General features: G+C 41.5%; 1 pseudogene; it reads right to left on the bottom strand.

Moving 5' to 3' along the window:
- Positions 1–6,904: 6,904 nt before the first annotated feature.
- Positions 6,905–8,794, bottom strand: LOC128588256 (mitochondrial Rho GTPase 1-like; annotated as a pseudogene).
- Positions 8,795–11,719: the final 2,925 nt, after the last annotated feature.

Raw genomic sequence — 11,719 nt, forward strand, 5'->3', positions numbered from 1 at the left:
TCTTGTTCCTTAAAACAAAGCAGGTAATTTGACTGATAACAAAATTAAATTAGAGAAGATGGCTGACCAGAAGCAGCTTTAGCCAGAAGCTCGTGTCTAAAGGGAGAGATACCGAACTGAATTGGATAGAAGCTCAATGAGAGGAGCTCTACCCTGAGAGGACGACATGAGGCACTGATTACCCAGCTGAACCCAATGGCAGAAACAAGAAAGTGGAAGGAAAACAACAGGAACGAGCCGGCTCCTAGAGGAACAGACACCCCTCCCCCCAAAAGGGATCTGCATGGTGGGTGACCAGTTAGCCAGCAAACAGGGTTCAAAAGTCTCCTTACCTTATCCAATGGAAGAACAGTTGCTAAGTCCCAGTTATCCTTCATTATTGGGGTCCCACCACTGAGACTGTCCTCATTCTGTCTGGCAGAAGAGACCAAATATTTTTCTTGCAATCCTGAGCACCCATATTACTCTTCACCCACTGTATTTGCTGGAAGGACTACCACCAGTTGAGTCTGGAGTGTGTGACAAGCTCACCGAGAAGCTGGGAAAGTCTGCAGGCCACTGAGCTACAGCATGAGATCAGTAGCATAGCAGTCCAAGCTTTTGTGAGGAGAAGGTGAGCTACCCAACTCTAGCTCCTCAAGGCTCTCTGAGCTCAACTGGTGGATCACGGCCAGGATTCAGGTGACTTTGGACAGAATTTTGGACTTCTGGTCTCCACCAGGCAGGGCTCTCTGAGCTCTACTGGGTGTATAGGGTCAGGGTTTAAGTGACTTTGGACTGAACTTCTGGCCTTGGGCCTCCATCAGGCCGGGCTCTCTGAGCTCAACCAGGTGGGCAGGTCCAGGGTTTAAGTGACTTTGTACTGAAATTCGGATTAACACTCGCCACTGGGTGGAGACTCTATGACATCAATTGGGTGGGCGAGGCCCGGGTTTAAGTGACTTTATACTGAAATTTGGATTAATACTCTCCACAGGGTGGAAGCTCTCTGACCTCAATTGGGTGGACTGTGCCTGGTGCCTGAGTGACTCTTATCTGAATGTTAGACCTGCGCCCCCTGCTGGCTGGCAGCCCACTGAAGTTGATTGGGCAAGCAGTGGCCAGTGCTTGAGTGATTTTTGTCTAAGCACTCAGCCTACACTGTCCACAAAGCTGTAGCCCAGTACTCAGTTGGCTGGGTGGTGCCTAGTGCATAAGCATCTCACTTGAATTCTGGGCCAGCAATGTCAGCTGGGCAGCCACCTGAGCTTGGTATGGTGGGTAGAACCAGCACTGGCAGAGCAATTTTGATTGGAACTCTAGGCCACTATTGCCTACTGAATCTTGTCCCCCTGGAAACAGTGTCTAGGGATGCAGATTCACCACTTGTCTGCCTTTGTTGGTACACTGATGGTACTGCCATGGTGAGAAGTGGACTCAACAGGAACAACTTCGATTCAACTACAAAACTATAATTAACATATTTGAAAAGTGAAAAGGAGGAAGAAGCTGAAATTGCTCATGAGAAGGAATCAGCTGAAGAACTCTGTCAACATGAAAAATCCAAGCAGACCAACGCCTCCTGGGATGTGAAAGAAAATGCAACGAAGAATTCCAGCCACAGAGAAATTGCTGAAATGTTAAAAATAGAATTTAGAATATGGATGGCAAATAAGATAATTGAAATGGAGGGAAAGTTTGAAACAGAGAACCAAAAAACAGTTCAGAAGTTGTCTTAAGAAATTAATGAATCCAAACACAAAGTCTCCAAGGATATGGACATAATGAGGAAAGATATAGCAGAGATTAAAAACTTGAAAAAGGTATTTGAGGAGCTTCAAACTGCAGTAATGTCCCTCAGAAATAACGTTGAGCAGTGTGAAGAAAGAGTCTCAGATAAAGAAGGCAATACTTTTGAACTATCCCAAGCATTCAAAGAGGCAGACAAATGGAGGAAAAGAACAGAATATTCCTGGAAAGAATTATGGGATCATTAAAAAAATCAAATATCCAAATAATAGGGATTCCTGAAGGAGAAGAGGATGGTCCCAAAGGCACAAATTATCTGCTCCAAGACATTAGACACAGAAATTCAGATAGTAGATAGTTTCACAACCCCAGCACAACTCAACACAAACAAAGCATCACCTAGACGCATTGTAATTAATTTTGCCAATGTTAACATGGAGAAAAAACTTCTGCAAGCAGCCAGGCATAAGAAAAGTATTACTTACAAAGGGAAAGGTGTAAGGATGACTGCCAAGTTTTGTCTTTCCACCAAAACTTTCCGAGCCAGAAAAGAATGGTCATTGACCTTCAACCTTCTCAAAGAAAACAATTTCCAGCCCAGGGTCCTATTTCCTGCTAAAATGAGTTTCATTTGTGATGGGAAATTCAAATACTTCACTGACATACACATGCTAGGAAAATTTGCCATGACTCAACCAGCTCTACAGGAAATACTCAGACCCATTCTTCATAACAAACAATAGGAGGGTACACCACCAAAGTAAACCTACCCAGAAAATAAGGAATGAACCTAGCCACAAAGGTGAGAGGCATAAAATTAAGCTCTGGATTTCTTAAAAACAAGATGAATAAAACTCTGCCAAATCTATCAATTCTCTCAATTAATGTAAATGGTTTGAACTCTCCTTTAAAGAGCCATAGGCTGGCCAACTGGATACAGACACTCAGATCAGATATCTGAAAACTCACCTTATCTCAAAAGATAAAACAAGACTCAGAGAGAAGGAATGGGCAACAGTGTTCCAGGAAAATGAAAGCAGAAAAAAGCTGGGTTGCAATCTTGTATGCAGATACAGTGGGATTCAAAACCACAAAAATAATGAAAGACAAAGATGGACACTTCATACTGGTCAAAGGAAACACACAATATGAAGAGATCTCAAGAGTTAACATCTATGCACCCTATCTGAATGCTCCTCAATATATCAAACAAACCCTAACTTATCTGAATGATATGATACCTTTGTGCACTATAATAGTTGGAGATTTTAACATCCCATTGGCAGTACTGGGCAGAGCTTTCAAGCAGAAACCAAACAAAGAAACAATGGACTTAAACAAGACCCTAGAACAAATGGACTTAATAGACATTTATAGGACAATTTATTCTAACAAAACTAAAAACACATTCTTCTCATCAGACCATGGATCATCTTCCAAAATTGATCATATCTCAGGTCACAAGGCTAACCTCAACAAATTCAAAAGAATAGAAATTGGCAGCACCTGTAGTTCAGTGTCTAGGGGACTGGTCACATAGACCCAGGCTGGTGGGTTCAAACCTGGCCTGGCCCAGCTAAAACAACAATAACAACTGCAACAACACCAAAAAAAATAACTGGGCATTGTGGAGGGCACCTGTGGTCCCAGCTACTTGGGAGGCTGAGGTGAGAGAATAGGTTAAGCCCAAGAGTTTGAGGTTGTGAGCTGTAATGGCACGGCACTCTACCCAGGGGAACAGCTTGAGACTCTGTCTAAAAAACAAACAAACAAAAACAGAAAGAGAGCAAGTCAGAGATACTGGGCAATCTCAAGGAACTAGAAAAGGAAAAATAATCTAATTTCAAACCCAGCAGAAGAAGAGAAATAACAAAAATTGGAGCAGAATTCAATGAAATTGAAAGCAAAATAATTATTCAGAAGATCAGTGAAACAAAAAGTTGGTTCTTTGAAAAGATTAATAAAATTGATAAAGCCTTGACAACACTAACCATAAACAGACAAACAGGATGTTTAATAACTCCAATCAGAAATGATGAAGGGGAAATAACAACAGATGCCACAGAAATACAAATAATTCTCAACAATTATTATAAAAAAAACCTATTTCCAGAAATATGAAAATGTGGAGGAGATGGAACAAGATTTGGAAGCACCATACCTTCCAAAACTCAGCCAGATTTAGAAATTTTGTATAGACCAATATCAAGTCCTGAAATAGCATCAGTTATACAAAGCCTTCCAAAAAAGAAAATCCCTAGACCAGATGGTTTCACACAAGAATTCTATCAAACCTACAAGAGGAACTAATTCCTATAATGCTAAAACTTTTCCAAAATATAGAGAAAGAAGGAATCCTCGCCTGACACATTCTATGAAGCAAATACCACTCTGATCCCCAAACCAGAAAAGGACTCAACAAACAAAGAAAGGTATAGATCAATATCATTAATAAATATCGATGCAAAAATATCCAACAAGATATTAGCAAACTGAATACAACACATTAAAATGGTTATACGCCATGATCAGCTGGGTTTTATCCCAAAGACACAAGGTTGGTTCAACATACAAATATCTATGAATATAATATAATACAACACATAAATAGAATTTAAAACAAAGACTATATGATCCTTTCAATGGATGCAGAAAAAGCTTTTGACAATGTCCAAAATCTTTTCATGATAAAAACTCTCAAGAAAATAGGCTTAGAAGGAACATTCCTTAAGCTGATAGAGGCTATCTACAGAAAACCCACACAGCCAGTATCATAGTGAATGGAGTAAAACTGAATGCATTCCTACTCAAGTCTGGAACCAGACAAAGATGCCCACTGTCTCCATTGCTATTTAACATAGTGTTGGAAGTCCTAGCCATTGCAATCAGGCGAGAGAAGGAGATCAAAGGAATCCAAATAGAGGCAGAGGAGTTCAAACTCTCCCTCTTTGCAGAGGAGGTCAAACTCTTCCTCTTTGCAGATGACATGATCTTATATCAGGAACTCAACTACAAAGCTCTTAGAAATGATCAATGCCAGGGTCCTCCCCTGGGGCAGGGTCTGTCAAGACCTGTGGATTCAGAGGCAACTGACTGAAGAAATATAAAGTTAGAAAAAATGAGAAAGAAAGAAACAAGACACACAGAATAGAATTTTCAGAGGTGGGAACTGGGGGGACCATCATCCTTATGTGGGGTTCTGATGGTGGTCTGAAGTGTCAGTTCCACTCAGCTTTTATTGAAGGTTATTTGCTCATTAGCCTAAGGGGTATGCTGAGGAAGGGAACAAAGATGTCAGCAGTTTCTTTGAGGGAACATATTAGCTCCTATTGTTTCTATAATCATTAACTTTAAGGGTTTGAGTAGTCTTGAGAAATCTGGAACCTGAGTCTTGGTGGGGGCAGCCTCCTGTCTGAAGTCACACATGCAGATTTTTAGGGGGGTGTTAATAAAACTAGTTCACTGTGGAGTAAAATGCCACTGGTGTCAATCTCCTCTGAAGAATCAGGAGAGAGGAATTGTCCTCTCATTACCACAGAGGGTCTTCCTCTGCAATAAGGGATATAAGCCCTGCTACCTATATTTCAGGGCTCGAGATGTTATCTTGATCTCTGCCTCAATCAAATACAAATCTCCAGAATGGGTATTTGCTTTGACCGTTTATTGGGTGAAAATGGCCTAGTTAATGTATCTTGCTACAGCATCTGCTGTAGCCATTATTTTCCCCAGTGTTTACAAGTCCAGAAAGGATGTTTGAAAGCTGTATCCTTAATAGGCCAAAGTTGTAGGAAAGGTAGAAAACTTGTTCAGATAAAAAATTTAGGCTCAGCGCCTGTGGCTCAAGCGGCTAGGGCACCAGCCACAAACACCTGAGCTGGCAGGTTCGAATCCAGCCTGGGCCCACCAAAGAACAATGACGGCTGCAACCAAAAAATAGCCCAGTGTTGTGGTGGGTACCTGTAGTCTCAGCTACCTGGGAGGTGGAGGCAGGAGAATTGCTTCAGCTCAGGAGTTGGAAGTTGCTGTGAGCTGTGATGCCATGGCACTCTACCCAGGGCAACAGCTTGAGGCTCTGTCTCAAAATAAGTAAATAAATAAAATAAAATAACAGTAGCTGGTTTAAAGGCAAGTTAACTGATTTTCTTTGTTCTGATTCACTAATCTTACTTTTTTTTTTTTAAGAGACATAATCTCACTTTATCACCCTTCATAGAGTGCCATAGCGTCACAGCTCACAGCCACCTCCAGCTCTTGGGCTTATCATTTAATCTTTGATAAGCCTAACAAAAATGTGCAATGGGGAAAAGAATCCTTATTTAATAAATGGTGCTGATAGAACTGGTTATCCACATGCAGAAGACTGCAACTGGACCCACACCTCTCATCACTGACAAAAATTGATACTTTTTGGATAAAAGATTTTTTTAAGGGTGACTATTTAAACTAAAAACAATAATATACAAATTGTCTTTCTCATTTGATTGAAAGGACTATAAAATTGAACATAATGACAAAGGAAGCAACATAATCACATAGGCAATAACTCTGCTAATTGCTTTTAACCTTACTTCTTCCTTAAAAGACCTGCATACTTAGCTACTCAATTTTCTAGACTGTGCGATGGTTTTGAGGCTGGCCTACCATAAATGACTGAAAGAAAGTCAAGTTGGTAAGCTGACACTGCCTTGTGTATTTTTAAAAATGGAGAGAAAGTGGCAAATTGTGCCACGTGTACTTACAGAACCCAAAGGATCATTCTGAGTAAATGTGAAATAAATAACTGATCCTTGAGTAAATACAATCTCTAGGCTGACTTAAAACTCAGAGAGTGAGTCTGTGAGCACTAACAATGCCACATAGAAATGTCTAGAAATGTAATTTCTACTACTCAGTTTAGGAGACCATATCTTGCCTGAATATGTTCATTATTTACAAAATATTCCCTTTTGGCCTCTGAAATTTAGCCATTTTTGTTTGGCTGTTAGCTGGTCCTTTCCATATGCTAGCCAATACTGCAGTTATAGCTAATATTAAAATACTCTTATACATGAATTACAAATATTACTAAAGTAACTCTGCATGTATAAATATCTCAGTATTTCTAGCAGAATTGAAAGCATTCAGAATGTACATAAAAGCATTTTTTTTTGGTAGAAATGGTATTTTGTTTTAATCATCATTGTTTCAATAATGCTATGTACACAGCAAAGCCCCAAACTGCGAAAACAGTAGCACCAAAACTTGCTCTAAGCCAAAATGTAGAGCTCTTGAGGTCAGCTTGTGTCATGTGCGGATATATGGCCATTGTTGTCAATTTAACAAAGATATCCTTACTGGGTGCATGGGCAGTATTGCAAGTGAAGGCTTGTGGTGGAGGCATTTTGTGTTTCCTGCAGAAATCAGTAGGTGAAATACTATATTCTTGCTTAATTTCATGTAGATCTGACTTTGCAGCTACGATTAAGCGGGGTATTCTGCTATCCACAAAGTGTTGCTTAAAAAAACCTGGCACAGTATTCAAAGGATTTGGGATTACTGACATCATATACAAAGCACACAACATCACAAATGTTCTCAGCCTCGGTTAGAAATTCCGATTCTGAGATATCACGCAACAACAAGTATTTCTCTTGCCCATGTACATAAACAGCGTTAATGGCATAGTAGGATTTATGATAATCACGAATTTTCTTCTGCCTCATTAAGTTTCTTCCAAGAAGAGCCTGAAGAGCTCCACTTTCCCACAGTTTTTCATTCCAATGATGTTACATCTGAACATATTTCTTTGAGTCTGTTTTTTTCTGCTTTTTATCTCTTGTTACTGTAATGGATGAAGCTTGAGACTCTTGTTCAGTCAATACTGAATAGCCTAGATAGCACAAATACTCCAGGCACCACTGTACATCTAAATAGGTCGTGAGGGTCCACTTGGAAAGGAATCCCTGGTAGGGATTAACCAGCCTCTTTCATTGGTACAAACTGTGTTATTCACATCTGGCTCCCAAGGTATATAAGGGAAAACTTTGAATAAATATTTAAGCTCACCAGGTGACAAAGCACAGTCTCTATCCAAATCATGCTTGTCAAAGGTACTCTGGAGAAACAAATATGCATGATGATTTAATTCAGTAGGGCAATCAGGAGGTATTTTAAGCAGGAGGAATAAATATTCAGGCGTTAAATTCAGATCATCATCATAACCAAATGGTCGAAGCACAGTCCAAGTAGTTCCCTGTCTCCCTCTCTGGATAAAAAGTGTGTGTAAAAAGAGAAAACCTTTCAGTGTCAATCCACTGTCAGCCACACCATCACTTACAAGTTTTCGCACTACATTCTTGACATCTTCCAAAGCTTGAGGAGCTAATGGAGTGTTGAAACAAATTCTCTGAAAGAAGTTGACCTCAGCATCATTGAGGGTACCATGATTATCTTGGTCAGATATTTTAAATATACCAGTAAGAGCTTATATACAGACTGGTTTCATGTCCTTCTTCTCTGGGAAATACAGGGGTCCCGCTTGATGAAGAACAGCTTTCTGTGCATTATAAAAGAGCTCTGATATGTTCTTCAGGTGTTTTGCCACACAGGTTTCTATTTCTGTATACTGGTTTGTAATAGGAAGGATGGTCTCCATACTACTATATTTCACCAAATCAGATTTGTTCCCAGCCAATATTAAAGGCAGCCTGCTGCTGTCTTGGTACGTTCTCTCATTTATGAGAGGAATTCATCAACTATTTACCTTATTTATCAATAGAATCCTTATTGTTAACAGCATACACTATGCAGATGACATTAGCCTGTGATATTTCTTGATGAAGTTGTTCATCAGTTTGTTCTGCTTCTGAGTAATCTACAATATGTGTTGTAACTCTCATGGTGACATCAGCTGGAATGGTGATTTCTTCAACTCCAGGAGGAACCTCTTCTGGGAATTCTTCACCGACCAGAGACATAATCAGTGATGTCTTCCCAACTCCAGGTTCTCCCACCAGCAGGATCCGCGCATCTTGCTTCATGTCTGCAGCTCGCAAGGGCCGCCTCGGCCCCCACGCATGGAGTGGACTCCTTTGGCCGGGTGCGCCCACTCCACGGCGCCGGTCTCCCCACGCTACCAGCGCCACCTGCCAGTCTCTTCTGCTGCCCAGCCAGCCGTGACTCCTCCTCCGCTGCTTCCCTGCACTGGAGCTCCGCCTCCTCCGGCCCAGTGGGCCCAGATAAAAGATTTAAATTTAAGACAGAAATAAAAATTATGGAAGAGAGTGTGGGGAAAACACTTGAAGATATTGGCTTGGGAAAAAACTTTACGAGGAAGACCTCACACACCCCTCTGCCCCCCACCCCCCAGCAATTGCAGCGACACCAAAAATAAATAACTGGGACTTGATCAAGCTGGAGAGCTTTTGCACAGCTAAGCGTACCACAAACAGAGCAAACAGACAGCCCTCAGAATGAGAGAAGATTTTTGCATGCTGTGAATCTGACTAAGGCCTGATAACTAGAATCTACAGAGAACTCAAAATGAACATTAAGAAAAGTGCAAACAACTGGCTGTATAAGCAGGCAAGCAAGAGATGTGAATAGAAACCTCCCTGAGGTTGACAGACAAATAACCAACAAACACATGAAAAAAATGCTCTTTGTCTTTAATCATCACAGAAATGCTAATCAAAACCACTCTGTTATATCACCTAACCCCAGTGAGATTAGCCCACATCATAAAGTCACAAAACACCAGATGCTGGTGTAGATGTGGAGAGAAAGGAACACTGCTCACGGGACTGCAAACTAATACAGCCCCTTTGGAGAGAAGTATGGAGAATCCTCAAAGATCTAAAAGTAGACTTTCCATTTGACCCTACAATCCCAGTACTAGTTATCTACCCAGAAGAACAAAAGTCATTTTACCACAAAGACATTATACTAGCATGTTTATTGCAGCTCAATTCATAATTTCTGCGTCATGAAGCAACCAAAGTGCCCATCAACCCATGAATGGATCAACAAACTATGGTATATGTACACCATGGTATATTATTCAGCCATGAGAAAAGATGGAGACTTTACATCTTTTACATTTACCTGGATTGAGTTGAAATACATTCTTCTTCTTCTTCTTTTTTTTTTTTTTTTTTTTGTAGAGACAGAGTTTCACTTTACTGCCCTCAGTAGAGTGCCGTAAAGTCACAGGACTCACAGCAACCTCCGGCTCTTGGGCTTCTGTGATTCTCCTGCCTCAGCCTCCCGAGCAGCTGGGACTACGGGCGCCCGCCACAATGCCCGGCTATTTTTTCGTTGCAGTTAGGCCGGGGCTGGGTTTGAACCCACCACCCTAGGTATATGGGGCCGGCGCCCTACTCACTGAGCCACAGGCGCCACCCTGATATACATTCTTCTTAGTAAAGTACCGCAAGAATGGAAAAATAAATATTGAATGTATTCCATACTAATGTGAAATGAATATATAAACAATTACATGTTCTTAAGAACAATAAAACACTATTATAGTTCAGTTCAGGGGCAGAGGGAGGTGGGGGGAATGAATGGCAGAATTAGGGAAGGCATCTGGTGGGATCTCACCTAATGTGCACATTGTGAGGGTGTATAACACACCACCTGGGTGATGGGCTCTTCTACAAATGGAATTTTATCCTGGAAGTGACAACAATGTAACCTAAATATTGTACCCTCATATTAATTTGAATAAAGTTAAAAAATAAAAATGAAATCTTAACAAAACATAAATAAACCAAAGTTAGCAACCTAATAAATGTTGCCATAACCATGCAACATTTATCCCTAGGAGCCAAAGATGGTTTAAAAAATACAAATCATTAGATTTAATATCACATATTAACAGATGGAAAAAAAATGAGGATTCACCTCAATAGATGTGGGAAAAGCAACAGAAGAAATGCAATTCTTTTCATGATAAAAATGTTCAACAGACTAGTTACAGGAGAAATTTACCTTGACACAGCAATGGCCGTAAATGAAAAGCCCAGCACTAATATCAGTCTTGAAATACTGAAAGTATTAAATCTAAAATCAGGAACACGGTGACATAGTCCACTCTTCCAAATTCTACTCAAGATAGTAATGGAAGTCCTAACCAGAACAATTAAACAAGAAAGAAAGAAAGAAAGAAAGACTTTTTCAAGAAAGAAAAAAGTCACCTAGCCTGGAAAGTAAAAGTTAAGATCAAACTAATTGCAGATTGATAAACATGCAAAACACAAGACTACACTTGATGCTATTTCAAAATTCAGTTGTGCACATACCCAGAAAAACAGGATCTCAGGAGACAGGACCCCCACGGGGGTTTCAGACCCCACTTAGGCAAACAGGGCCATGGGCCCAGGAGGACCACGGGGCTTGTACCTGATGACCCAGCTCATTTCTTAACTCCCTCCCAGCAGGGACCCAGGCTCACAGGGAGCGAGGCTGAGTCTCCTGTCACCTCCTTGGGGCAGCTCTCCCAGTCTCACTGGCCTCCCGGTTTTTTCCATTGAACTTCCCTGGGGGGTGTGGCTCCAAGAACCTGCCTCACTTCCTGGCCTCCCGGGACTGATAATCATATCATTGTATACAGTTATGATTTAATAAAAAAAAATAAAAAATAAAAAAAAAAAAAAGATCCCAGCTGGCACCTGCATCCACCGGGCATCTCTCGGCCCTGGGCAGCGAGAGAAGGGGTGTTCCTTCGCAAGCGAACAACCTCAGCCCCCGGAAATAGGCTCACGCCTGTGGGGGTCGTGAAGCGGTGTCCAGGCACTCGGGGACAACGGCCCTCACAGGCCTCCCTGTGCCCACTGTAGCTGCCCTCAGGCTCCGGGCAGGGGCTTTGCGGGCTACACCAGCCCCCATGAGCCCACTGCCAGCCTCAGCGGAGGCAGGCAGAGGCTCCTGGACCCATAGCGCAGGAAGAGGTAGGGTGGCGTCCTCCGCAGCTGGAAGCTTCATGGGCCGCCCTGGCCTGGTCCAGGAACCG

Source organism: Nycticebus coucang, chromosome 6 (assembly GCF_027406575.1).
Source record: "Nycticebus coucang isolate mNycCou1 chromosome 6, mNycCou1.pri, whole genome shotgun sequence".
In the NCBI taxonomy this organism is placed as follows: domain Eukaryota; kingdom Metazoa; phylum Chordata; class Mammalia; order Primates; family Lorisidae; genus Nycticebus; species Nycticebus coucang.